Genomic DNA, 18,927 nt, shown 5'->3' with positions numbered 1-18,927 from the left:
GCCTTCGTAGCTCAGGGGTTAGAGCACTGGTCTTGTAAACCAGGGGTCGAGAGTTCAAATCTCTCCGAGGGCTTTCAGGGAATGTCCGTTTAAAGTTGGCCTAACATGACTCCTCTTTCGAGCGGGTTGCGGCTATTTGCATTGCTTGGACTCGTATCAAAGCGTGAGAAATATGACGGTAACGTTTTGAGTAAAAAAATAAAAGTATTTTGCTTAGAGTTGACTTAGGAAGTGAGTCCGTGTTCACGCGTTCACGGCCGGTTAGCTCAGTCGGCTAGAGCGTCGTGCTAATAACGCGAATGTCGTGGGTTCGAGCCCCACACTGGCCATTTTACGGGCTTTGCCGTCACGTTGACGGGATCAAAACAACCTGGGTGCACTGCCACGTTGCTAGATTTTACTGGTGATCTGCCCGTGCTGTGGCGTGTGTTGACGGCGCATGAAAAGAAACCTTGCTCCAAGGGAGGCTCGAACTCCCGATCTTCGCATGTCTTTGTCGATACTGACTTATAAGTACGACGCGCTAACCGACTACGCCACTGGAGCCCGTGGATGTTAACGGGAAAGCTGAGGTCCGTGATTAAAATAGTCATGGTCCAGTAGGGCATTGACGGTATCACTTTATGGCAAGTACACGTTGCAACTGGCCTGTTTTGCCTGATGCACCGACTTTTCGTATTTGGCAAGGATCGCGTGCCTTCGTAGCTCAGGGGTTAGAGCACTGGTCTTGTAAACCAGGGGTCGAGAGTTCAAATCTCTCCGAGGGCTTTCAGGGAATGTCCGTTTAAAGTTGGCCTAACATGACTCCTCTTTCGAGCGGGTTGCGGCTATTTGCATTGCTTGGACTCGTATCAAAGCGTGAGAAATATGACGGTAACGTTTTGAGTAAAAAAATAAAAGTATTTTGCTTAGAGTTGACTTAGGAAGTGAGTCCGTGTTCACGCGTTCACGGCCGGTTAGCTCAGTCGGCTAGAGCGTCGTGCTAATAACGCGAGTGTCGTGGGTTCGAGCCCCACACTGGCCATTTTACGGGCTTTGCCGTCACGTTGACGGGATCAAAACAACCTGGGTGCACTGCCACGTTGCTAGATTTTACTGGTGATCTGCCCGTGCTGTGGCGTGTGTTGACGGCGCATGAAAAGAAACCTTGCTCCAGGGGAGGCTCGAACTCCCGATCTTCGCATGTCTTTGTCGATACTGACTTATAAGTACGACGCGCTAACCGACTACGCCACTGGAGCCCGTGGATGTTAACGGGAAAGCTGAGGTCCGTGATTAGAATAGTCATGGTCCAGTAGGGCATTGACGGTATCACTTTATGGCAAGTACACGTTGCAACTGGCCTGTTTTGCCTGATGCACCGACTTTTCGTATTTGGCAAGGATCGCGTGCCTTCGTAGCTCAGGGGTTAGAGCACTGGTCTTGTAAACCAGGGGTCCAGAGTTCAAATCTCTCCGAGGGCTTTCAGGGAATGTCCGTTTAAAGTTGGCCTAACATGACTCCTCTTTCGAGCGGGTTGCGGCTATTTGCATTGCTTGGACTCGTATCAAAGCGTGAGAAATATGACGGTAACGTTTTGAGTAAAAAAATAAAAGTATTTTGCTTAGAGTTGACTTAGGAAGTGAGTCCGTGTTGACGCGTTCACGGCCGGTTAGCTCAGTCGGCTAGAGCGTCGTGCTAATAACGCGAAGTCATGGTCCAGTAGGGCATTGACGGTATCACTTTATGGCAAGTACACGTTGCAACTGGCCTGTTTTGCCTGATGCACCGACTTTTCGTATTTGGCAAGGATCGCGTGCCTTCGTAGCTCAGGGGTTAGAGCACTGGTCTTGTAAACCAGGGGTCGAGAGTTCAAATCTCTCCGAGGCTTTCAGGGAATGTCCGTTTAAAGTTGGCCTAACATGACTCCTCTTTCGAGCGGGTTGCGGCTATTTGCATTGCTTGGACTCGTATCAAAGCGTGAGAAATATGACGGTAACGTTTTGAGTCAAAAAATAAAAGTATTTTGCTTAGAGTTGACTTAGGAAGTGAGTCCGTGTTCACGCGTTCACGGCCGGTTAGCTCAGTCGGCTAGAGCGTCGTGCTAATAACGCGAATGTCGTGGGTTCGAGCCCCACACTGGCCATTTTACGGGCTTTGCCGTCACGTTGACGGGATCAAAACAACCTGGGTGCACTGCCACGTTGCTAGATTTTACTGGTGATCTGCCCGTGCTGTGGCGTGTGTTGACGGCGCATGAAAAGAAACCTTGCTCCAGGGGAGGCTCGAACTCCCGATCTTCGCATGTCTTTGTCGATACTGACTTATAAGTACGACGCGCTAACCGACTACGCCACTGGAGCCCGTGGATGTTAACGGGAAAGCCGAGGTCCGTGATTAGAATAGTCATGGTCCAGTAGGGCATTGACGGTATCACTTTATGGCAAGTACACGTTGCAACTGTCCTGTTTTGCCTGATGCACCGACTTTTCGTATTTGGCAAGGATCGCGTGCCTTCGTAGCTCAGGGGTTAGAGCACTGGTCTTGTAAACCAGGGGTCGAGAGTTCAAATCTCTCCGAGGGCTTTCAGGGAATGTCCGTTTAAAGTTGGCCTAACATGACTCCTCTTTCGAGCGGGTTGCGGCTATTTGCATTGCTTGGACTCGTATCAAAGCGTGAGAAATATGACGGTAACGTTTTGAGTAAAAAAATAAAAGTATTTTGCTTAGAGTTGACTTAGGAAGTGAGTCCGTGTTCACGCGTTCACGGCCGGTTAGCTCAGTCGGCTAGAGCGTCGTGCTAATAACGCGAATGTCGTGGGTTCGAGCCCCACACTGGCCATTTTACGGGCTTTGCCGTCACGTTGACGGGATCAAAACAACCTGGGTGCACTGCCACGTTGCTAGATTTTACTGGTGATCTGCCCGTGCTGTGGCGTGTGTTGACGGCGCATGAAAAGAAACCTTGCTCCAGGGGAGGCTCGAACTCCCGATCTTCGCATGTCTTTGTCGATACTGACTTATAAGTACGACGCGCTAAGCGACTACGCCACTGGAGCCCGTGGATGTTAACGGGAAAGCTGAGGTCCGTGATTAGAATAGTCATGGTCCAGTAGGGCATTGACGGTATCACTTTATGGCAAGTACACGTTGCAACTGGCCTGTTTTGCCTGATGCACCGACTTTTCGTATTTGGCAAGGATCGCGTGCCTTCGTAGCTCAGGGGTTAGAGCACTGGTCTTGTAAACCAGGGGTCGAGAGTTCAAATCTCTCCGAGGGCTTTCAGGGAATGTCCGTTTAAAGTTGGCCTAACATGACTCTTCTTTCGAGCGGGTTGCGGCTATTTGCATTGCTTGGACTCGTATCAAAGCGTGAGAAATATGACGGTAACGTTTTGAGTAAAAAAATAAAAGTATTTTGCTTAGAGTTGACTTAGGAAGTGAGTCCGTGTTCACGCGTTCACGGCCGGTTAGCTCAGTCGGCTAGAGCGTCGTGCTAATAACGCGAATGTCGTGGGTTCGAGCCCCACACTGGCCATTTTACGGGCTTTGCCGTCACGTTGACGGGATCAAAACAACCTGGGTGCACTGCCACGTTGCTAGATTTTACTGGTGATCTGCCCGTGCTGTGGCGTGTGTTGACGGCGCATGAAAAGAAACCTTGCTCCAGGGGAGGCTCGAACTCCCGATCTTCGCATGTCTTTGTCGATACTGACTTATAAGTACGACGCGCTAACCGACTACGCCACTGGAGCCCGTGGATGTTAACGGGAAAGCTGAGGTCCGTGATTAGAATAGTCATGGTCCAGTAGGGCATTGACGGTATCACTTTATGGCAAGTACACGTTGCAACTGGCCTGTTTTGCCTGATGCACCGACTTTTCGTATTTGGCAAGGATCGCGTGCCTTCGTAGCTCAGGGGTTAGAGCACTGGTCTTGTAAACCAGGGGTCGAGAGTTCAAATCTCTCCGAGGCTTTCAGGGAATGTCCGTTTAAAGTTGGCCTAACATGACTCCTCTTTCGAGCGGGTTGCGGCTATTTGCATTGCTTGGACTCGTATCAAAGCGTGAGAAATATGACGGTAACGTTTTGAGTCAAAAAATAAAAGTATTTTGCTTAGAGTTGACTTAGGAAGTGAGTCCGTGTTCACGCGTTCACGGCCGGTTAGCTCAGTCGGCTAGAGCGTCGTGCTAATAACGCGAATGTCGTGGGTTCGAGCCCCACACTGGCCATTTTACGGGCTTTGCCGTCACGTTGACGGGATCAAAACAACCTGGGTGCACTGCCACGTTGCTAGATTTTACTGGTGATCTGCCCGTGCTGTGGCGTGTGTTGACGGCGCATGAAAAGAAACCTTGCTCCAGGGGAGGCTCGAACTCCCGATCTTCGCATGTCTTTGTCGATACTGACTTATAAGTACGACGCGCTAACCGACTACGCCACTGGAGCCCGTGGATGTTAACGGGAAAGCCGAGGTCCGTGATTAGAATAGTCATGGTCCAGTAGGGCATTGACGGTATCACTTTATGGCAAGTACACGTTGCAACTGTCCTGTTTTGCCTGATGCACCGACTTTTCGTATTTGGCAAGGATCGCGTGCCTTCGTAGCTCAGGGGTTAGAGCACTGGTCTTGTAAACCAGGGGTCGAGAGTTCAAATCTCTCCGAGGGCTTTCAGGGAATGTCCGTTTAAAGTTGGCCTAACATGACTCCTCTTTCGAGCGGGTTGCGGCTATTTGCATTGCTTGGACTCGTATCAAAGCGTGAGAAATATGACGGTAACGTTTTGAGTAAAAAAATAAAAGTATTTTGCTTAGAGTTGACTTAGGAAGTGAGTCCGTGTTCACGCGTTCACGGCCGGTTAGCTCAGTCGGCTAGAGCGTCGTGCTAATAACGCGAATGTCGTGGGTTCGAGCCCCACACTGGCCATTTTACGGGCTTTGCCGTCACGTTGACGGGATCAAAACAACCTGGGTGCACTGCCACGTTGCTAGATTTTACTGGTGATCTGCCCGTGCTGTGGCGTGTGTTGACGGCGCATGAAAAGAAACCTTGCTCCAGGGGAGGCTCGAACTCCCGATCTTCGCATGTCTTTGTCGATACTGACTTATAAGTACGACGCGCTAACCGACTACGCCACTGGAGCCCGTGGATGTTAACGGGAAAGCTGAGGTCCGTGATTAGAATAGTCATGGTCCAGTAGGGCATTGACGGTATCACTTTATGGCAAGTACACGTTGCAACTGGCCTGTTTTGCCTGATGCACCGACTTTTCGTATTTGGCAAGGATCGCGTGCCTTCGTAGCTCAGGGGTTAGAGCACTGGTCTTGTAAACCAGGGGTCGAGAGTTCAAATCTCTCCGAGGGCTTTCAGGGAATGTCCGTTTAAAGTTGGCCTAACATGACTCCTCTTTCGAGCGGGTTGCGGCTATTTGCATTGCTTGGACTCGTATCAAAGCGTGAGAAATATGACGGTAACGTTTTGAGTAAAAAAATAAAAGTATTTTGCTTAGAGTTGACTTAGGAAGTGAGTCCGTGTTCACGCGTTCACGGCCGGTTAGCTCAGTCGGCTAGAGCGTCGTGCTAATAACGCGAATGTCGTGGGTTCGAGCCCCACACTGGCCATTTTACGGGCTTTGCCGTCACGTTGACGGGATCAAAACAACCTGGGTGCACTGCCACGTTGCTAGATTTTACTGGTGATCTGCCCGTGCTGTGGCGTGTGTTGACGGCGCATGAAAAGAAACCTTGCTCCAGGGGAGGCTCGAACTCCCGATCTTCGCATGTCTTTGTCGATACTGACTTATAAGTACGACGCGCTAACCGACTACGCCACTGGAGCCCGTGGATGTTAACGGGAAAGCTGAGGTCCGTGATTAGAATAGTCATGGTCCAGTAGGGCATTGACGGTATCACTTTATGGCAAGTACACGTTGCAACTGGCCTGTTTTGCCTGATGCACCGACTTTTCGTATTTGGCAAGGATCGCGTGCCTTCGTAGCTCAGGGGTTAGATCACTGGTCTTGTAAACCAGGGGTCGAGAGTTCAAATCTCTCCGAGGGCTTTCAGGGAATGTCCGTTTAAAGTTGGCCTAACATGACTCCTCTTTCGAGCGGGTTGCGGCTATTTGCATTGCTTGGACTCGTATCAAAGCGTGAGAAATATGACGGTAACGTTTTGAGTAAAAAAATAAAAGTATTTTGCTTAGAGTTGACTTAGGAAGTGAGTCCGTGTTCACGCGTTCACGGCCGGTTAGCTCAGTCGGCTAGAGCGTCGTGCTAATAACGCGAATGTCGTGGGTTCGAGCCCCACACTGGCCATTTTACGGGCTTTGCCGTCACGTTGACGGGATCAAAACAACCTGGGTGCACTGCCACGTTGCTAGATTTTACTGGTGATCTGCCCGTGCTGTGGCGTGTGTTGACGGCGCATGAAAAGAAACCTTGCTCCAGGGGAGGCTCGAACTCCCGATCTTCGCATGTCTTTGTCGATACTGACTTATAAGTACGACGCGCTAACCGACTACGCCACTGGAGCCCGTGGATGTTAACGGGAAAGCTGAGGTCCGTGATTAGAATAGTCATGGTCCAGTAGGGCATTGACGGTATCACTTTATGGCAAGTACACGTTGCAACTGGCCTGTTTTGCCTGATGCACCGACTTTTCGTATTTGGCAAGGATCGCGTGCCTTCGTTGCTCAGGGGTTAGAGCACTGGTCTTGTAAACCAGGGGTCGAGAGTTCAAATCTCTCCGAGGGCTTTCAGGGAATGTCCGTTTAAAGTTGGCCTAACATGACTCCTCTTTCGAGCGGGTTGCGGCTATTTGCATTGCTTGGACTCGTATCAAAGCGTGAGAAATATGACGGTAACGTTTTGAGTCAAAAAATAAAAGTATTTTGCTTAGAGTTGACTTAGGAAGTGAGTCCGTGTTCACGCGTTCACGGCCGGTTAGCTCAGTCGGCTAGAGCGTCGTGCTAATAACGCGAATGTCGTGGGTTCGAGCCCCACACTGGCCATTTTACGGGCTTTGCCGTCACGTTGACGGGATCAAAACAACCTGGGTGCACTGCCACGTTGCTAGATTTTACTGGTGATCTGCCCGTGCTGTGGCGTGTGTTGACGGCGCATGAAAAGAAACCTTGCTCCAGGGGAGGCTCGAACTCCCGATCTTCGCATGTCTTTGTCGATACTGACTTATAAGTACGACGCGCTAAGCGACTACGCCACTGGAGCCCGTGGATGTTAACGGGAAAGCTGAGGTCCGTGATTAGAATAGTCATGGTCCAGTAGGGCATTGACGGTATCACTTTATGGCAAGTACACGTTGCAACTGGCCTGTTTTGCCTGATGCACCGACTTTTCGTATTTGGCAAGGATCGCGTGCCTTCGTAGCTCAGGGGTTAGAGCACTGGTCTTGTAAACCAGGGGTCGAGAGTTCAAATCTCTCCGAGGGCTTTCAGGGAATGTCCGTTTAAAGTTGGCCTAACATGACTCTTCTTTCGAGCGGGTTGCGGCTATTTGCATTGCTTGGACTCGTATCAAAGCGTGAGAAATATGACGGTAACGTTTTGAGTAAAAAAATAAAAGTATTTTGCTTAGAGTTGACTTAGGAAGTGAGTCCGTGTTCACGCGTTCACGGCCGGTTAGCTCAGTCGGGTAGAGCGTCGTGCTAATAACGCGAATGTCGTGGGTTCGAGCCCCACACTGGCCATTTTACGGGCTTTGCCGTCACGTTGACGGGATCAAAACAACCTGGGTGCACTGCCACGTTGCTAGATTTTACTGGTGATCTGCCCGTGCTGTGGCGTGTGTTGACGGCGCATGAAAAGAAACCTTGCTCCAGGGGAGGCTCGAACTCCCGATCTTCGCATGTCTTTGTCGATACTGACTTATAAGTACGACGCGCTAACCGACTACGCCACTGGAGCCCGTGGATGTTAACGGGAAAGCTGAGGTCCGTGATTAGAATAGTCATGGTCCAGTAGGGCATTGACGGTATCACTTTATGGCAAGTACACGTTGCAACTGGCCTGTTTTGCCTGATGCACCGACTTTTCGTATTTGGCAAGGATCGCGTGCCTTCGTAGCTCAGGGGTTAGAGCACTGGTCTTGTAAACCAGGGGTCGAGAGTTCAAATCTCTCCGAGGGCTTTCAGGGAATGTCCGTTTAAAGTTGGCCTAACATGACTCCTCTTTCGAGCGGGTTGCGGCTATTTGCATTGCTTGGACTCGTATCAAAGCGTGAGAAATATGACGGTAACGTTTTGAGTCAAAAAATAAAAGTATTTTGCTTAGAGTTGACTTAGGAAGTGAGTCCGTGTTCACGCGTTCACGGCCGGTTAGCTCAGTCGGCTAGAGCGTCGTGCTAATAACGCGAATGTCGTGGGTTCGAGCCCCACACTGGCCATTTTACGGGCTTTGCCGTCATGTTGACGGGATCAAAACAACCTGGGTGCACTGCCACGTTGCTAGATTTTACTGGTGATCTGCCCGTGCTGTGGCGTGTGTTGACGGCGCATGAAAAGAAACCTTGCTCCAGGGGAGGCTCGAACTCCCGATCTTCGCATGTCTTTGTCGATACTGACTTATAAGTACGACGCGCTAAGCGACTACGCCACTGGAGCCCGTGGATGTTAACGGGAAAGCTGAGGTCCGTGATTAGAATAGTCATGGTCCAGTAGGGCATTGACGGTATCACTTTATGGCAAGTACACGTTGCAACTGGCCTGTTTTGCCTGATGCACCGACTTTTCGTATTTGGCAAGGATCGCGTGCCTTCGTAGCTCAGGGGTTAGAGCACTGGTCTTGTAAACCAGGGGTCGAGAGTTCAAATCTCTCCGAGGGCTTTCAGGGAATGTCCGTTTAAAGTTGGCCTAACATGACTCTTCTTTCGAGCGGGTTGCGGCTATTTGCATTGCTTGGACTCGTATCAAAGCGTGAGAAATATGACGGTAACGTTTTGAGTAAAAAAATAAAAGTATTTTGCTTAGAGTTGACTTAGGAAGTGAGTCCGTGTTCACGCGTTCACGGCCGGTTAGCTCAGTCGGCTAGAGCGTCGTGCTAATAACGCGAATGTCGTGGGTTCGAGCCCCACACTGGCCATTTTACGGGCTTTGCCGTCACGTTGACGGGATCAAAACAACCTGGGTGCACTGCCACGTTGCTAGATTTTACTGGTGATCTGCCCGTGCTGTGGCGTGTGTTGACGGCGCATGAAAAGAAACCTTGCTCCAGGGGAGGCTCGAACTCCCGATCTTCGCATGTCTTTGTCGATACTGACTTATAAGTACGACGCGCTAACCGACTACGCCACTGGAGCCCGTGGATGTTAACGGGAAAGCTGAGGTCCGTGATTAGAATAGTCATGGTCCAGTAGGGCATTGACGGTATCACTTTATGGCAAGTACACGTTGCAACTGGCCTGTTTTGCCTGATGCACCGACTTTTCGTATTTGGCAAGGATCGCGTGCCTTCGTAGCTCAGGGGTTAGAGCACTGGTCTTGTAAACCAGGGGTCGAGAGTTCAAATCTCTCCGAGGGCTTTCAGGGAATGTCCGTTTAAAGTTGGCCTAACATGACTCCTCTTTCGAGCGGGTTGCGGCTATTTGCATTGCTTGGACTCGTATCAAAGCGTGAGAAATATGACGGTAACGTTTTGAGTAAAAAAATAAAAGTATTTTGCTTAGAGTTGACTTAGGAAGTGAGTCCGTGTTTACGCGTTCACGGCCGGTTAGCTCAGTCGGCTAGAGCGTCGTGCTAATAACGCGAATGTCGTGGGTTCGAGCCCCACACTGGCCATTTTACGGGCTTTGCCGTCACGTTGACGGGATCAAAACAACCTGGGTGCACTGCCACGTTGCTAGATTTTACTGGTGATCTGCCCGTGCTGTGGCGTGTGTTGACGGCGCATGAAAAGAAACCTTGCTCCAGGTGAGGCTCGAACTCCCGATCTTCGCATGTCTTTGTCGATACTGACTTATAAGTACGACGCGCTAACCGACTACGCCACTGGAGCCCGTGGATGTTAACGGGAAAGCTGAGGTCCGTGATTAGAATAGTCATGGTCCAGTAGGGCATTGACGGTATCACTTTATGGCAAGTACACGTTGCAACTGGCCTGTTTTGCCTGATGCACCGACTTTTCGTATTTGGCAAGGATCGCGTGCCTTCGTAGCTCAGGGGTTAGAGCACTGGTCTTGTAAACCAGGGGTCGAGAGTTCAAATCTCTCCGAGGGCTTTCAGGGAATGTCCGTTTAAAGTTGGCCTAACATGACTCCTCTTTCGAGCGGGTTGCGGCTATTTGCATTGCTTGGACTCGTATCAAAGCGTGAGAAATATGACGGTAACGTTTTGAGTAAAAAAATAAAAGTATTTTGCTTAGAGTTGACTTAGGAAGTGAGTCCGTGTTCACGCGTTCACGGCCGGTTAGCTCAGTCGGCTAGAGCGTCGTGCTAATAACGCGAATGTCGTGGGTTCGAGCCCCACACTGGCCATTTTACGGGCTTTGCCGTCACGTTGACGGGATTAAAACAACCTGGGTACACTGCCACGTTGCTAGATTTTACTGGTGATCTGCCCGTGCTGTGGCGTGTGTTGACGGCGCATGAAAAGAAACCTTGCTCCAGGGGAGGCTCGAACTCCCGATCTTCGCATGTCTTTGTCGATACTGACTTATAAGTACGACGCGCTAACCGACTACGCCACTGGAGCCCGTGGATGTTAACGGGAAAGCTGAGGTCCGTGATTAGAATAGTCATGGTCCAGTAGGGCATTGACGGTATCACTTTATGGCAAGTACACGTTGCAACTGGCCTGTTTTGCCTGATGCACCGACTTTTCGTATTTGGCAAGGATCGCGTGCCTTCGTAGCTCAGGGGTTAGAGCACTGGTCTTGTAAACCAGGGGTCGAGAGTTCAAATCTCTCCGAGGGCTTTCAGGGAATGTCCGTTTGAAGTTGGCCTAACATGACTCCTCTTTCGAGCGGGTTGCGGCTATTTGCATTGCTTGGACTCGTATCAAAGCGTGAGAAATATGACGGTAACGTTTTGAATAAAAAAATAAAAGTATTTTGCTTAGAGTTGACTTAGGAAGTGAGTCCGTGTTCACGCGTTCACGGTCGGTTAGCTCAGTCGGCTAGAGCGTCGTGCTAATAACGCGAATGTCGTGGGTTCGAGCCCCACACTGGCCATTTTACGGGCTTTGCCGTCACGTTGACGGGATCAAAACAACCTGGGTGCACTGCCACGTTGCTAGATTTTACTGGTGATCTGCCCGTGCTGTGGCGTGTGTTGACGGCGCATGAAAAGAAACCTTGCTCCAGGGGAGGCTCGAACTCCCGATCTTCGCATGTCTTTGTCGATACTGACTTATAAGTACGACGCGCTAACCGACTACGCCACTGGAGCCCGTGGATGTTAACGGGAAAGCTGAGGTCCGTGATTAGAATAGTCATGGTCCAGTAGGGCATTGACGGTATCACTTTATGGCAAGTACACGTTGCAACTGGCCTGTTTTGCCTGATGCACCGACTTTTCGTATTTGGCAAGGATCGCGTGCCTTCGTAGCTCAGGGGTTAGAGCACTGGTCTTGTAAACCAGGGTTCGTGAGTTCAAATCTCTCCGAGGGCTTTCAGGGAATGTCCGTTTAAAGTTGGCCTAACATGACTCCTCTTTCGAGCGGGTTGCGGCTATTTGCATTGCTTGGACTCGTATCAAAGCGTGAGAAATATGACGGTAACGTTTTGAGAAAAAAAATAAAAGTATTTTGCTTAGAGTTGACTTAGGAAGTGAGTCCGTGTTCACGCGTTCACGGCCGGTTAGCTCAGTCGGCTAGAGCGTCGTGCTAATAACGCGCATGTCGTGGGTTCGAGCCCCACACTGGCCATTTTACGGGCTTTGCCGTCACGTTGACGGGATCAAAACAACCTGGGTGCACTGCCACGTTGCTAGATTTTACTGGTGATCTGCCCGTGCTGTGGCGTGTGTTGACGGCGCATGAAAAGAAACCTTGCTCCAGGTGAGGCTCGAACTCCCGATCTTCGCATGTCTTTGTCGATACTGACTTATAAGTACGACGCGCTAACCGACTACGCCACTGGAGCCCGTGGATGTTAACGGGAAAGCTGAGGTCCGTGATTAGAATAGTCATGGTCCAGTAGGGCATTGACGGTATCACTTTATGGCAAGTACACGTTGCAACTGGCCTGTTTTGCCTGATGCACCGACTTTTCGTATTTGGCAAGGATCGCGTGCCTTCGTAGCTCAGGGGTTAGAGCACTGGTCTTGTAAACCAGGGGTCGAGAGTTCAAATCTCTCCGAGGGCTTTCAGGGAATGTCCGTTTAAAGTTGGCCTAACATGACTCCTCTTTCGAGCGGGTTGCGGCTATTTGCATTGCTTGGACTCGTATCAAAGCGTGAGAAATATGACGGTAACGTTTTGAGTAAAAAAATAAAAGTATTTTGCTTAGAGTTGACTTAGGAAGTGAGTCCGTGTTCACGCGTTCACGGCCGGTTAGCTCAGTCGGCTAGAGCGTCGTGCTAATAACGCGAATGTCGTGGGTTCGAGCCCCACACTGGCCATTTTACGGGCTTTGCCGTCACGTTGACGGGATCAAAACAACCTGGGTGCACTGCCACGTTGCTAGATTTTACTGGTGATCTGCCCGTGCTGTGGCGTGTGTTGACGGCGTATGAAAAGAAACCTTGCTCCAGGGGAGGCTCGAACTCCCGATCTTCGCATGTCTTTGTCGATACTGACTTATAAGTACGACGCGCTAACCGACTACGCCACTGGAGCCCGTGGATGTTAACGGGAAAGCTGAGGTCCGTGATTAGAATAGTCATGGTCCAGTAGGGCATTGACGGTATCACTTTATGGCAAGTACACGTTGCAACTGGCCTGTTTTGCCTGATGCACCGACTTTTCGTATTTGGCAAGGATCGCGTGCCTTCGTAGCTCAGGGGTTAGAGCACTGGTCTTGTAAACCAGGGGTCGAGAGTTCAAATCTCTCCGAGGGCTTTCAGGGAATGTCCGTTTAAAGTTGGCCTAACATGACTCCTCTTTCGAGCGGGTTGCGGCTATTTGCATTGCTTGGACTCGTATCAAAGCGTGAGAAATATGACGGTAACGTTTTGAGTAAAAAAATAAAAGTATTTTGCTTAGAGTTGACTTAGGAAGTGAGTCCGTGTTCACGCGTTCACGGCCGGTTAGCTCAGTCGGCTAGAGCGTCGTGCTAATAACGCGAATGTCGTGGGTTCGAGCCCCACACTGGCCATTTTACGGGCTTTGCCGTCACGTTGACGGGATCAAAACAACCTGGGTGCACTGCCACGTTGCTAGATTTTACTGGTGATCTGCCCGTGCTGTGGCGTGTGTTGACGGCGCATGAAAAGAAACCTTGCTCCAGGGGAGGCTCGAACTCCCGATCTTCGCATGTCTTTGTCGATACTGACTTATAAGTACGACGCGCTAACCGACTACGCCACTGGAGCCCGTGGATGTTAACGGGAAAGCTGAGGTCCGTGATTAGAATAGTCATGGTCCAGTAGGGCATTGACGGTATCACTTTATGGCAAGTACACGTTGCAACTGGCCTGTTTTGCCTGATGCACCGACTTTTCGTATTTGGCAAGGATCGCGTGCCTTCGTAGCTCAGGGGTTAGAGCACTGGTCTTGTAAACCAGGGGTCGAGAGTTCAAATCTCTCCGAGGGCTTTCAGGGAATGTCCGTTTAAAGTTGGCCTAACATGACTCCTCTTTCGAGCGGGTTGCGGCTATTTGCATTGCTTGGACTCGTATCAAAGCGTGAGAAATATGACGGTAACGTTTTGAGTAAAAAAATAAAAGTATTTTGCTTAGAGTTGACTTAGGAAGTGAGTCCGTGTTCACGCGTTCACGGCCGGTTAGCTCAGTCGGCTAGAGCGTCGTGCTAATAACGCGAATGTCGTGGGTTCGAGCCCCACACTGGCCATTTTACGGGCTTTGCCGTCACGTTGACGGGATCAAAACAACCTGGGTGCACTGCCACGTTGCTAGATTTTACTGGTGATCTGCCCGTGCTGTGGCGTGTGTTGACGGCGCATGAAAAGAAACCTTGCTCCAGGGGAGGCTCGAACTCCCGATCTTCGCATGTCTTTGTCGATACTGACTTATAAGTACGACGCGCTAACCGACTACGCCACTGGAGCCCGTGAATGTTAACGGGAAAGCTGAGGTCCGTGATTAGAATAGTCATGGTCCAGTAGGGCATTGACGGTATCACTTTATGGCAAGTACACGTTGCAACTGGCCTGTTTTGCCTGATGCACCGACTTTTCGTATTTGGCAAGGATCGCGTGCCTTCGTAGCTCAGGGGTTAGAGCACTGGTCTTGTAAACCAGGGGTCGAGAGTTCAAATCTCTCCGAGGGCTTTCAGGGAATGTCCGTTTAAAGTTGGCCTAACATGACTCCTCTTTCGAGCGGGTTGCGGCTATTTGCATTGCTTGGACTCGTATCAAAGCGTGAGAAATATGACGGTAACGTTTTGAGTAAAAAAATAAAAGTATTTTGCTTAGAGTTGACTTAGGAAGTGAGTCCGTGTTCACGCGTTCACGGCCGGTTAGCTCAGTCGGCTAGAGCGTCGTGCTAATAACGCGAATGTCGTGGGTTCGAGCCCCACACTGGCCATTTTACGGGCTTTGCCGTCACGTTGACGGGATCAAAACAACCTGGGTACACTGCCACGTTGCTAGATTTTACTGGTGATCTGCCCGTGCTGTGGCGTGTGTTGACGGCGCATGAAGAGAAACCTTGCTCCAGGGGAGGCTCGAACTCCCGATCTTCGCATGTCTTTGTCGATACTGACTTATAAGTACGACGCGCTAACCGACTACGCCACTGGAGCCCGTGGATGTTAACGGGAAAGCTGAGGTCCGTGATTAGAATAGTCATGGTCCAGTAGGGCATTGACGGTATCACTTTATGGCAAGTACACGTTGCAACTGGCCTGTTTTGCCTGATGCACCGACTTTTCGTATTTGGCAAGGATCGCGTGCCTTCGTAGCTCAGGGGTTAGAGCACTGGTCTTGTAAACCAGGGGTCGAGAGTTCAAATCTCTCCGAGGGCTTTCAGGGAATGTCCGTTTGAAGTTGGCCTAACATGACTCCTCTTTCGAGCGGGTTGCGGCTATTTGCATTGCTTGGACTCGTATCAAAGCGTGAGAAATATGACGGTAACGTTTTGAATAAAAAAATAAAAGTATTTTGCTTAGAGTTGACTTAGGAAGTGAGTCCGTGTTCACGCGTTCACGGTCGGTTAGCTCAGTCGGCTAGAGCGTCGTGCTAATAACGCGAATGTCGTGGGTTCGAGCCCCACACTGGCCATTTTACGGGCTTTGCCGTCACGTTGACGGGATCAAAACAACCTGGGTGCACTGCCACGTTGCTAGATTTTACTGGTGATCTGCCCGTGCTGTGGCGTGTGTTGACGGCGCATGAAAAGAAACCTTGCTCCAGGGGAGGCTCGAACTCCCGATCTTCGCATGTCTTTGTCGATACTGACTTATAAGTACGACGCGCTAACCGACTACGCCACTGGAGCCCGTGGATGTTAACGGGAAAGCTGAGGTCCGTGATTAGAATAGTCATGGTCCAGTAGGGCATTGACGGTATCACTTTATGGCAAGTACACGTTGCAACTGGCCTGTTTTGCCTGATGCACCGACTTTTCGTATTTGGCAAGGATCGCGTGCCTTCGTAGCTCAGGGGTTAGAGCACTGGTCTTGTAAACCAGGGTTCGTGAGTTCAAATCTCTCCGAGGGCTTTCAGGGAATGTCCGTTTAAAGTTGGCCTAACATGACTCCTCTTTCGAGCGGGTTGCGGCTATTTGCATTGCTTGGACTCGTATCAAAGCGTGAGAAATATGACGGTAACGTTTTGAGAAAAAAAATAAAAGTATTTTGCTTAGAGTTGACTTAGGAAGTGAGTCCGTGTTCACGCGTTCACGGCCGGTTAGCTCAGTCGGCTAGAGCGTCGTGCTAATAACGCGCATGTCGTGGGTTCGAGCCCCACACTGGCCATTTTACGGGCTTTGCCGTCACGTTGACGGGATCAAAACAACCTGGGTGCACTGCCACGTTGCTAGATTTTACTGGTGATCTGCCCGTGCTGTGGCGTGTGTTGACGGCGCATGAAAAGAAACCTTGCTCCAGGTGAGGCTCGAACTCCCGATCTTCGCATGTCTTTGTCGATACTGACTTATAAGTACGACGCGCTAACCGACTACGCCACTGGAGCCCGTGGATGTTAACGGGAAAGCTGAGGTCCGTGATTAGAATAGTCATGGTCCAGTAGGGCATTGACGGTATCACTTTATGGCAAGTACACGTTGCAACTGGCCTGTTTTGCCTGATGCACCGACTTTTCGTATTTGGCAAGGATCGCGTGCCTTCGTAGCTCAGGGGTTAGAGCACTGGTCTTGTAAACCAGGGGTCGAGAGTTCAAATCTCTCCGAGGGCTTTCAGGGAATGTCCGTTTAAAGTTGGCCTAACATGACTCCTCTTTCGAGCGGGTTGCGGCTATTTGCATTGCTTGGACTCGTATCAAAGCGTGAGAAATATGACGGTAACGTTTTGAGTAAAAAAATAAAAGTATTTTGCTTAGAGTTGACTTAGGAAGTGAGTCCGTGTTCACGCGTTCACGGCCGGTTAGCTCAGTCGGCTAGAGCGTCGTGCTAATAACGCGAATGTCGTGGGTTCGAGCCCCACACTGGCCATTTTACGGGCTTTGCCGTCACGTTGACGGGATCAAAACAACCTGGGTGCACTGCCACGTTGCTAGATTTTACTGGTGATCTGCCCGTGCTGTGGCGTGTGTTGACGGCGCATGAAAAGAAACCTTGCTCCAGGGGAGGCTCGAACTCCCGATCTTCGCATGTCTTTGTCGATACTGACTTATAAGTACGACGCGCTAACCGACTACGCCACTGGAGCCCGTGGATGTTAACGGGAAAGCTGAGGTCCGTGATTAGAATAGTCATGGTCCAGTAGGGCATTGACGGTATCACTTTATGGCAAGTACACGTTGCAACTGGCCTGTTTTGCCTGATGCACCGACTTTTCGTATTTGGCAAGGATCGCGTGCCTTCGTAGCTCAGGGGTTAGAGCACTGGTCTTGTAAACCAGGGGTCGAGAGTTCAAATCTCTCCGAGGGCTTTCAGGGAATGTCCGTTTAAAGTTGGCCTAACATGACTCCTCTTTCGAGCGGGTTGCGGCTATTTGCATTGCTTGGACTCGTATCAAAGCGTGAGAAATATGACGGTAACGTTTTGAGTAAAAAAATAAAAGTATTTTGCTTAGAGTTGACTTAGGAAGTGAGTCCGTGTTCACGCGTTCACGGCCGGTTAGCTCAGTCGGCTAGAGCGTCGTGCTAATAACGCGAATGTCGTGGGTTCGAGCCCCACACTGGCCATTTTACGGGCTTTGCCGTCACGTTGACGGGATCAAAACAACCTGGGTGCACTGCCACGTTGCTAGATTTTACTGGTGATCTGCCCGTGCTGTGGCGTGTGTTGACGGCGCATGAAAAGAAACCTTGCTCCAGGGGAGGCTCGAACTCCCGATCTTCGCATGTCTTTGTCGATACTGACTTATAAGTACGACGCGCTAACCGACTACGCCACTGGAGCCCGTGGATGTTAACGGGAAAGCTGAGGTCCGTGATTAGAATAGTCATGGTCCAGTAGGGCATTGACGGTATCACTTTATGGCAAGTACACGTTGCAACTGGCCTGTTTTGCCTGATGCACCGACTTTTCGTATTTGGCAAGGATCGCGTGCCTTCGTAGCTCAGGGGTTAGAGCACTGGTCTTGTAAACCAGGGGTCGAGAGTTCAAATCTCTCCGAGGGCTTTCAGGGAATGTCCGTTTAAAGTTGGCCTAACATGACTCCTCTTTCGAGCGGGTTGCGGCTATTTGCATTGCTTGGACTCGTATCAAAGCGTGAGAAATATGACGGTAACGTTTTGAGTAAAAAAATAAAAGTATTTTGCTTAGAGTTGACTTAGGAAGTGAGTCCGTGTTCACGCGTTCACGGCCGGTTAGCTCAGTCGGCTAGAGCGTCGTGCTAATAACGCGAATGTCGTGGGTTCGAGCCCCACACTGGCCATTTTACGGGCTTTGCCGTCACGTTGACGGGATCAAAACAACCTGGGTGCACTGCCACGTTGCTAGATTTTACTGGTGATCTGCCCGTGCTGTGGCGTGTGTTGACGGCGCATGAAAAGAAACCTTGCTCCAGGGGAGGCTCGAACTCCCGATCTTCGCATGTCTTTGTCGATACTGACTTATAAGTACGACGCGCTAACCGACTACGCCACTGGAGCCCGTGAATGTTAACGGGAAAGCTGAGGTCCGTGATTAGAATAGTCATGGTCCAGTAGGGCATTGACGGTATCACTTTATGGCAAGTACACGTTGCAACTGGCCTGTTTTGCCTGATGCACCGACTTTTCGTATTTGGCAAGGATCGCGTGCCTTCGTAGCTCAGGGGTTAGAGCACTGGTCTTGTAAACCAGGGGTCGAGAGTTCAAATCTCTCCGAGGGCTTTCAGGGAATGTCCGATTAAAGTTGGCCTAACATGACTCCTCTTTCGAGCGGGTTGCGGCTATTTGCATTGCTTGGACTCGTATCAAAGCGTGAGAAATATGACGGTAACGTTTTGAGTAAAAAAATAAAAGTATTTTGCTTAGAGTTGACTTAGGAAGTGAGTCCGTGTTCACGCGTTCACGGCCGGTTAGCTCAGTCGGCTAGAGCGTCGTGCTAATAACGCGAATGTCGTGGGTTCGAGCCCCACACTGGCCATTTTACGGGCTTTGCCGTCACGTTGACGGGATCAAAACAACCTGGGTGCACTGCCACGTTGCTAGATTTTACTGGTGATCTGCCCGTGCTGTGGCGTGTGTTGACGGCGCATGAAAAGAAACC

At 50.4% G+C, this 18,927-nt stretch overlaps 63 non-coding genes across 63 annotated transcripts; 44 read left to right on the top strand and 19 right to left on the bottom strand.

The window, feature by feature from the left end:
• On the top strand, window positions 1–73 carry Trnat-ugu (transfer RNA threonine (anticodon UGU)). The gene has a single exon. It is a non-coding gene; the product is annotated as a tRNA-Thr (tRNA).
• A 182-nt stretch (window positions 74–255) lies between these two features.
• On the top strand, window positions 256–329 carry Trnai-aau (transfer RNA isoleucine (anticodon AAU)). The gene has a single exon. It is a non-coding gene; the product is annotated as a tRNA-Ile (tRNA).
• A 366-nt stretch (window positions 330–695) lies between these two features.
• On the top strand, window positions 696–768 carry Trnat-ugu (transfer RNA threonine (anticodon UGU)). The gene has a single exon. It is a non-coding gene; the product is annotated as a tRNA-Thr (tRNA).
• A 380-nt stretch (window positions 769–1,148) lies between these two features.
• Window positions 1,149–1,241, bottom strand: Trnai-uau (transfer RNA isoleucine (anticodon UAU)). Its single transcript is given in 2 exon segments — window positions 1,149–1,184; window positions 1,204–1,241. It is a non-coding gene; the product is annotated as a tRNA-Ile (tRNA).
• A 149-nt stretch (window positions 1,242–1,390) lies between these two features.
• Window positions 1,391–1,463, top strand: Trnat-ugu (transfer RNA threonine (anticodon UGU)). The gene has a single exon. It is a non-coding gene; the product is annotated as a tRNA-Thr (tRNA).
• Window positions 1,464–2,051: 588 nt separating this feature from the next.
• Window positions 2,052–2,125, top strand: Trnai-aau (transfer RNA isoleucine (anticodon AAU)). Its single transcript has one exon. It is a non-coding gene; the product is annotated as a tRNA-Ile (tRNA).
• Window positions 2,126–2,249: 124 nt separating this feature from the next.
• On the bottom strand, window positions 2,250–2,342 carry Trnai-uau (transfer RNA isoleucine (anticodon UAU)). Its single transcript is given in 2 exon segments — window positions 2,250–2,285; window positions 2,305–2,342. It is a non-coding gene; the product is annotated as a tRNA-Ile (tRNA).
• Window positions 2,343–2,491: 149 nt separating this feature from the next.
• On the top strand, window positions 2,492–2,564 carry Trnat-ugu (transfer RNA threonine (anticodon UGU)). Its single transcript has one exon. It is a non-coding gene; the product is annotated as a tRNA-Thr (tRNA).
• A 182-nt stretch (window positions 2,565–2,746) lies between these two features.
• Trnai-aau (transfer RNA isoleucine (anticodon AAU)) lies at window positions 2,747–2,820 on the top strand. Its single transcript has one exon. It is a non-coding gene; the product is annotated as a tRNA-Ile (tRNA).
• A 366-nt stretch (window positions 2,821–3,186) lies between these two features.
• Window positions 3,187–3,259, top strand: Trnat-ugu (transfer RNA threonine (anticodon UGU)). The gene has a single exon. It is a non-coding gene; the product is annotated as a tRNA-Thr (tRNA).
• A 182-nt stretch (window positions 3,260–3,441) lies between these two features.
• Window positions 3,442–3,515, top strand: Trnai-aau (transfer RNA isoleucine (anticodon AAU)). Its single transcript has one exon. It is a non-coding gene; the product is annotated as a tRNA-Ile (tRNA).
• A 124-nt stretch (window positions 3,516–3,639) lies between these two features.
• Window positions 3,640–3,732, bottom strand: Trnai-uau (transfer RNA isoleucine (anticodon UAU)). The gene is given in 2 exon segments: window positions 3,640–3,675; window positions 3,695–3,732. It is a non-coding gene; the product is annotated as a tRNA-Ile (tRNA).
• A 403-nt stretch (window positions 3,733–4,135) lies between these two features.
• Trnai-aau (transfer RNA isoleucine (anticodon AAU)) lies at window positions 4,136–4,209 on the top strand. The gene has a single exon. It is a non-coding gene; the product is annotated as a tRNA-Ile (tRNA).
• A 124-nt stretch (window positions 4,210–4,333) lies between these two features.
• On the bottom strand, window positions 4,334–4,426 carry Trnai-uau (transfer RNA isoleucine (anticodon UAU)). Its single transcript is given in 2 exon segments — window positions 4,334–4,369; window positions 4,389–4,426. It is a non-coding gene; the product is annotated as a tRNA-Ile (tRNA).
• A 149-nt stretch (window positions 4,427–4,575) lies between these two features.
• Window positions 4,576–4,648, top strand: Trnat-ugu (transfer RNA threonine (anticodon UGU)). The gene has a single exon. It is a non-coding gene; the product is annotated as a tRNA-Thr (tRNA).
• A 182-nt stretch (window positions 4,649–4,830) lies between these two features.
• On the top strand, window positions 4,831–4,904 carry Trnai-aau (transfer RNA isoleucine (anticodon AAU)). The gene has a single exon. It is a non-coding gene; the product is annotated as a tRNA-Ile (tRNA).
• Window positions 4,905–5,028: 124 nt separating this feature from the next.
• On the bottom strand, window positions 5,029–5,121 carry Trnai-uau (transfer RNA isoleucine (anticodon UAU)). Its single transcript is given in 2 exon segments — window positions 5,029–5,064; window positions 5,084–5,121. It is a non-coding gene; the product is annotated as a tRNA-Ile (tRNA).
• Window positions 5,122–5,270: 149 nt separating this feature from the next.
• Trnat-ugu (transfer RNA threonine (anticodon UGU)) lies at window positions 5,271–5,343 on the top strand. The gene has a single exon. It is a non-coding gene; the product is annotated as a tRNA-Thr (tRNA).
• Window positions 5,344–5,525: 182 nt separating this feature from the next.
• Window positions 5,526–5,599, top strand: Trnai-aau (transfer RNA isoleucine (anticodon AAU)). The gene has a single exon. It is a non-coding gene; the product is annotated as a tRNA-Ile (tRNA).
• Window positions 5,600–5,723: 124 nt separating this feature from the next.
• Window positions 5,724–5,816, bottom strand: Trnai-uau (transfer RNA isoleucine (anticodon UAU)). Its single transcript is given in 2 exon segments — window positions 5,724–5,759; window positions 5,779–5,816. It is a non-coding gene; the product is annotated as a tRNA-Ile (tRNA).
• A 404-nt stretch (window positions 5,817–6,220) lies between these two features.
• Window positions 6,221–6,294, top strand: Trnai-aau (transfer RNA isoleucine (anticodon AAU)). The gene has a single exon. It is a non-coding gene; the product is annotated as a tRNA-Ile (tRNA).
• Window positions 6,295–6,418: 124 nt separating this feature from the next.
• On the bottom strand, window positions 6,419–6,511 carry Trnai-uau (transfer RNA isoleucine (anticodon UAU)). Its single transcript is given in 2 exon segments — window positions 6,419–6,454; window positions 6,474–6,511. It is a non-coding gene; the product is annotated as a tRNA-Ile (tRNA).
• A 404-nt stretch (window positions 6,512–6,915) lies between these two features.
• On the top strand, window positions 6,916–6,989 carry Trnai-aau (transfer RNA isoleucine (anticodon AAU)). The gene has a single exon. It is a non-coding gene; the product is annotated as a tRNA-Ile (tRNA).
• Window positions 6,990–7,355: 366 nt separating this feature from the next.
• Trnat-ugu (transfer RNA threonine (anticodon UGU)) lies at window positions 7,356–7,428 on the top strand. Its single transcript has one exon. It is a non-coding gene; the product is annotated as a tRNA-Thr (tRNA).
• Window positions 7,429–7,610: 182 nt separating this feature from the next.
• On the top strand, window positions 7,611–7,684 carry Trnai-aau (transfer RNA isoleucine (anticodon AAU)). Its single transcript has one exon. It is a non-coding gene; the product is annotated as a tRNA-Ile (tRNA).
• Window positions 7,685–7,808: 124 nt separating this feature from the next.
• Window positions 7,809–7,901, bottom strand: Trnai-uau (transfer RNA isoleucine (anticodon UAU)). Its single transcript is given in 2 exon segments — window positions 7,809–7,844; window positions 7,864–7,901. It is a non-coding gene; the product is annotated as a tRNA-Ile (tRNA).
• A 149-nt stretch (window positions 7,902–8,050) lies between these two features.
• On the top strand, window positions 8,051–8,123 carry Trnat-ugu (transfer RNA threonine (anticodon UGU)). Its single transcript has one exon. It is a non-coding gene; the product is annotated as a tRNA-Thr (tRNA).
• A 182-nt stretch (window positions 8,124–8,305) lies between these two features.
• Trnai-aau (transfer RNA isoleucine (anticodon AAU)) lies at window positions 8,306–8,379 on the top strand. Its single transcript has one exon. It is a non-coding gene; the product is annotated as a tRNA-Ile (tRNA).
• A 366-nt stretch (window positions 8,380–8,745) lies between these two features.
• On the top strand, window positions 8,746–8,818 carry Trnat-ugu (transfer RNA threonine (anticodon UGU)). Its single transcript has one exon. It is a non-coding gene; the product is annotated as a tRNA-Thr (tRNA).
• Window positions 8,819–9,000: 182 nt separating this feature from the next.
• Trnai-aau (transfer RNA isoleucine (anticodon AAU)) lies at window positions 9,001–9,074 on the top strand. The gene has a single exon. It is a non-coding gene; the product is annotated as a tRNA-Ile (tRNA).
• Window positions 9,075–9,198: 124 nt separating this feature from the next.
• Window positions 9,199–9,291, bottom strand: Trnai-uau (transfer RNA isoleucine (anticodon UAU)). The gene is given in 2 exon segments: window positions 9,199–9,234; window positions 9,254–9,291. It is a non-coding gene; the product is annotated as a tRNA-Ile (tRNA).
• Window positions 9,292–9,440: 149 nt separating this feature from the next.
• Trnat-ugu (transfer RNA threonine (anticodon UGU)) lies at window positions 9,441–9,513 on the top strand. Its single transcript has one exon. It is a non-coding gene; the product is annotated as a tRNA-Thr (tRNA).
• Window positions 9,514–9,695: 182 nt separating this feature from the next.
• Trnai-aau (transfer RNA isoleucine (anticodon AAU)) lies at window positions 9,696–9,769 on the top strand. The gene has a single exon. It is a non-coding gene; the product is annotated as a tRNA-Ile (tRNA).
• A 366-nt stretch (window positions 9,770–10,135) lies between these two features.
• Trnat-ugu (transfer RNA threonine (anticodon UGU)) lies at window positions 10,136–10,208 on the top strand. The gene has a single exon. It is a non-coding gene; the product is annotated as a tRNA-Thr (tRNA).
• A 182-nt stretch (window positions 10,209–10,390) lies between these two features.
• On the top strand, window positions 10,391–10,464 carry Trnai-aau (transfer RNA isoleucine (anticodon AAU)). Its single transcript has one exon. It is a non-coding gene; the product is annotated as a tRNA-Ile (tRNA).
• A 124-nt stretch (window positions 10,465–10,588) lies between these two features.
• Trnai-uau (transfer RNA isoleucine (anticodon UAU)) lies at window positions 10,589–10,681 on the bottom strand. The gene is given in 2 exon segments: window positions 10,589–10,624; window positions 10,644–10,681. It is a non-coding gene; the product is annotated as a tRNA-Ile (tRNA).
• A 149-nt stretch (window positions 10,682–10,830) lies between these two features.
• Window positions 10,831–10,903, top strand: Trnat-ugu (transfer RNA threonine (anticodon UGU)). The gene has a single exon. It is a non-coding gene; the product is annotated as a tRNA-Thr (tRNA).
• Window positions 10,904–11,283: 380 nt separating this feature from the next.
• Trnai-uau (transfer RNA isoleucine (anticodon UAU)) lies at window positions 11,284–11,376 on the bottom strand. Its single transcript is given in 2 exon segments — window positions 11,284–11,319; window positions 11,339–11,376. It is a non-coding gene; the product is annotated as a tRNA-Ile (tRNA).
• Window positions 11,377–12,220: 844 nt separating this feature from the next.
• Window positions 12,221–12,293, top strand: Trnat-ugu (transfer RNA threonine (anticodon UGU)). The gene has a single exon. It is a non-coding gene; the product is annotated as a tRNA-Thr (tRNA).
• A 182-nt stretch (window positions 12,294–12,475) lies between these two features.
• Window positions 12,476–12,549, top strand: Trnai-aau (transfer RNA isoleucine (anticodon AAU)). Its single transcript has one exon. It is a non-coding gene; the product is annotated as a tRNA-Ile (tRNA).
• Window positions 12,550–12,673: 124 nt separating this feature from the next.
• Trnai-uau (transfer RNA isoleucine (anticodon UAU)) lies at window positions 12,674–12,766 on the bottom strand. Its single transcript is given in 2 exon segments — window positions 12,674–12,709; window positions 12,729–12,766. It is a non-coding gene; the product is annotated as a tRNA-Ile (tRNA).
• Window positions 12,767–12,915: 149 nt separating this feature from the next.
• Window positions 12,916–12,988, top strand: Trnat-ugu (transfer RNA threonine (anticodon UGU)). Its single transcript has one exon. It is a non-coding gene; the product is annotated as a tRNA-Thr (tRNA).
• Window positions 12,989–13,170: 182 nt separating this feature from the next.
• Window positions 13,171–13,244, top strand: Trnai-aau (transfer RNA isoleucine (anticodon AAU)). Its single transcript has one exon. It is a non-coding gene; the product is annotated as a tRNA-Ile (tRNA).
• A 124-nt stretch (window positions 13,245–13,368) lies between these two features.
• On the bottom strand, window positions 13,369–13,461 carry Trnai-uau (transfer RNA isoleucine (anticodon UAU)). The gene is given in 2 exon segments: window positions 13,369–13,404; window positions 13,424–13,461. It is a non-coding gene; the product is annotated as a tRNA-Ile (tRNA).
• Window positions 13,462–13,610: 149 nt separating this feature from the next.
• Window positions 13,611–13,683, top strand: Trnat-ugu (transfer RNA threonine (anticodon UGU)). The gene has a single exon. It is a non-coding gene; the product is annotated as a tRNA-Thr (tRNA).
• Window positions 13,684–13,865: 182 nt separating this feature from the next.
• On the top strand, window positions 13,866–13,939 carry Trnai-aau (transfer RNA isoleucine (anticodon AAU)). Its single transcript has one exon. It is a non-coding gene; the product is annotated as a tRNA-Ile (tRNA).
• A 124-nt stretch (window positions 13,940–14,063) lies between these two features.
• On the bottom strand, window positions 14,064–14,156 carry Trnai-uau (transfer RNA isoleucine (anticodon UAU)). Its single transcript is given in 2 exon segments — window positions 14,064–14,099; window positions 14,119–14,156. It is a non-coding gene; the product is annotated as a tRNA-Ile (tRNA).
• A 149-nt stretch (window positions 14,157–14,305) lies between these two features.
• Trnat-ugu (transfer RNA threonine (anticodon UGU)) lies at window positions 14,306–14,378 on the top strand. Its single transcript has one exon. It is a non-coding gene; the product is annotated as a tRNA-Thr (tRNA).
• A 182-nt stretch (window positions 14,379–14,560) lies between these two features.
• Trnai-aau (transfer RNA isoleucine (anticodon AAU)) lies at window positions 14,561–14,634 on the top strand. The gene has a single exon. It is a non-coding gene; the product is annotated as a tRNA-Ile (tRNA).
• Window positions 14,635–14,758: 124 nt separating this feature from the next.
• Trnai-uau (transfer RNA isoleucine (anticodon UAU)) lies at window positions 14,759–14,851 on the bottom strand. The gene is given in 2 exon segments: window positions 14,759–14,794; window positions 14,814–14,851. It is a non-coding gene; the product is annotated as a tRNA-Ile (tRNA).
• Window positions 14,852–15,000: 149 nt separating this feature from the next.
• Trnat-ugu (transfer RNA threonine (anticodon UGU)) lies at window positions 15,001–15,073 on the top strand. The gene has a single exon. It is a non-coding gene; the product is annotated as a tRNA-Thr (tRNA).
• Window positions 15,074–15,453: 380 nt separating this feature from the next.
• Window positions 15,454–15,546, bottom strand: Trnai-uau (transfer RNA isoleucine (anticodon UAU)). Its single transcript is given in 2 exon segments — window positions 15,454–15,489; window positions 15,509–15,546. It is a non-coding gene; the product is annotated as a tRNA-Ile (tRNA).
• Window positions 15,547–16,390: 844 nt separating this feature from the next.
• On the top strand, window positions 16,391–16,463 carry Trnat-ugu (transfer RNA threonine (anticodon UGU)). Its single transcript has one exon. It is a non-coding gene; the product is annotated as a tRNA-Thr (tRNA).
• Window positions 16,464–16,645: 182 nt separating this feature from the next.
• On the top strand, window positions 16,646–16,719 carry Trnai-aau (transfer RNA isoleucine (anticodon AAU)). Its single transcript has one exon. It is a non-coding gene; the product is annotated as a tRNA-Ile (tRNA).
• Window positions 16,720–16,843: 124 nt separating this feature from the next.
• On the bottom strand, window positions 16,844–16,936 carry Trnai-uau (transfer RNA isoleucine (anticodon UAU)). Its single transcript is given in 2 exon segments — window positions 16,844–16,879; window positions 16,899–16,936. It is a non-coding gene; the product is annotated as a tRNA-Ile (tRNA).
• Window positions 16,937–17,085: 149 nt separating this feature from the next.
• Window positions 17,086–17,158, top strand: Trnat-ugu (transfer RNA threonine (anticodon UGU)). The gene has a single exon. It is a non-coding gene; the product is annotated as a tRNA-Thr (tRNA).
• Window positions 17,159–17,340: 182 nt separating this feature from the next.
• On the top strand, window positions 17,341–17,414 carry Trnai-aau (transfer RNA isoleucine (anticodon AAU)). Its single transcript has one exon. It is a non-coding gene; the product is annotated as a tRNA-Ile (tRNA).
• Window positions 17,415–17,538: 124 nt separating this feature from the next.
• On the bottom strand, window positions 17,539–17,631 carry Trnai-uau (transfer RNA isoleucine (anticodon UAU)). The gene is given in 2 exon segments: window positions 17,539–17,574; window positions 17,594–17,631. It is a non-coding gene; the product is annotated as a tRNA-Ile (tRNA).
• Window positions 17,632–17,780: 149 nt separating this feature from the next.
• Window positions 17,781–17,853, top strand: Trnat-ugu (transfer RNA threonine (anticodon UGU)). The gene has a single exon. It is a non-coding gene; the product is annotated as a tRNA-Thr (tRNA).
• Window positions 17,854–18,035: 182 nt separating this feature from the next.
• Window positions 18,036–18,109, top strand: Trnai-aau (transfer RNA isoleucine (anticodon AAU)). The gene has a single exon. It is a non-coding gene; the product is annotated as a tRNA-Ile (tRNA).
• A 124-nt stretch (window positions 18,110–18,233) lies between these two features.
• Window positions 18,234–18,326, bottom strand: Trnai-uau (transfer RNA isoleucine (anticodon UAU)). The gene is given in 2 exon segments: window positions 18,234–18,269; window positions 18,289–18,326. It is a non-coding gene; the product is annotated as a tRNA-Ile (tRNA).
• A 149-nt stretch (window positions 18,327–18,475) lies between these two features.
• On the top strand, window positions 18,476–18,548 carry Trnat-ugu (transfer RNA threonine (anticodon UGU)). The gene has a single exon. It is a non-coding gene; the product is annotated as a tRNA-Thr (tRNA).
• Window positions 18,549–18,730: 182 nt separating this feature from the next.
• Window positions 18,731–18,804, top strand: Trnai-aau (transfer RNA isoleucine (anticodon AAU)). The gene has a single exon. It is a non-coding gene; the product is annotated as a tRNA-Ile (tRNA).
• The last annotated feature ends 123 nt before the right edge of the window (window positions 18,805–18,927 follow it).

Source organism: Hydractinia symbiolongicarpus, chromosome 4 (genome assembly GCF_029227915.1).
Source record: "Hydractinia symbiolongicarpus strain clone_291-10 chromosome 4, HSymV2.1, whole genome shotgun sequence".
NCBI classification, from domain to species: Eukaryota; Metazoa; Cnidaria; class Hydrozoa; order Anthoathecata; family Hydractiniidae; genus Hydractinia; species Hydractinia symbiolongicarpus.
Note: the sequence above shows the minus strand (reverse complement) of the source record. Positions and strands in the feature narration are given on the sequence as shown.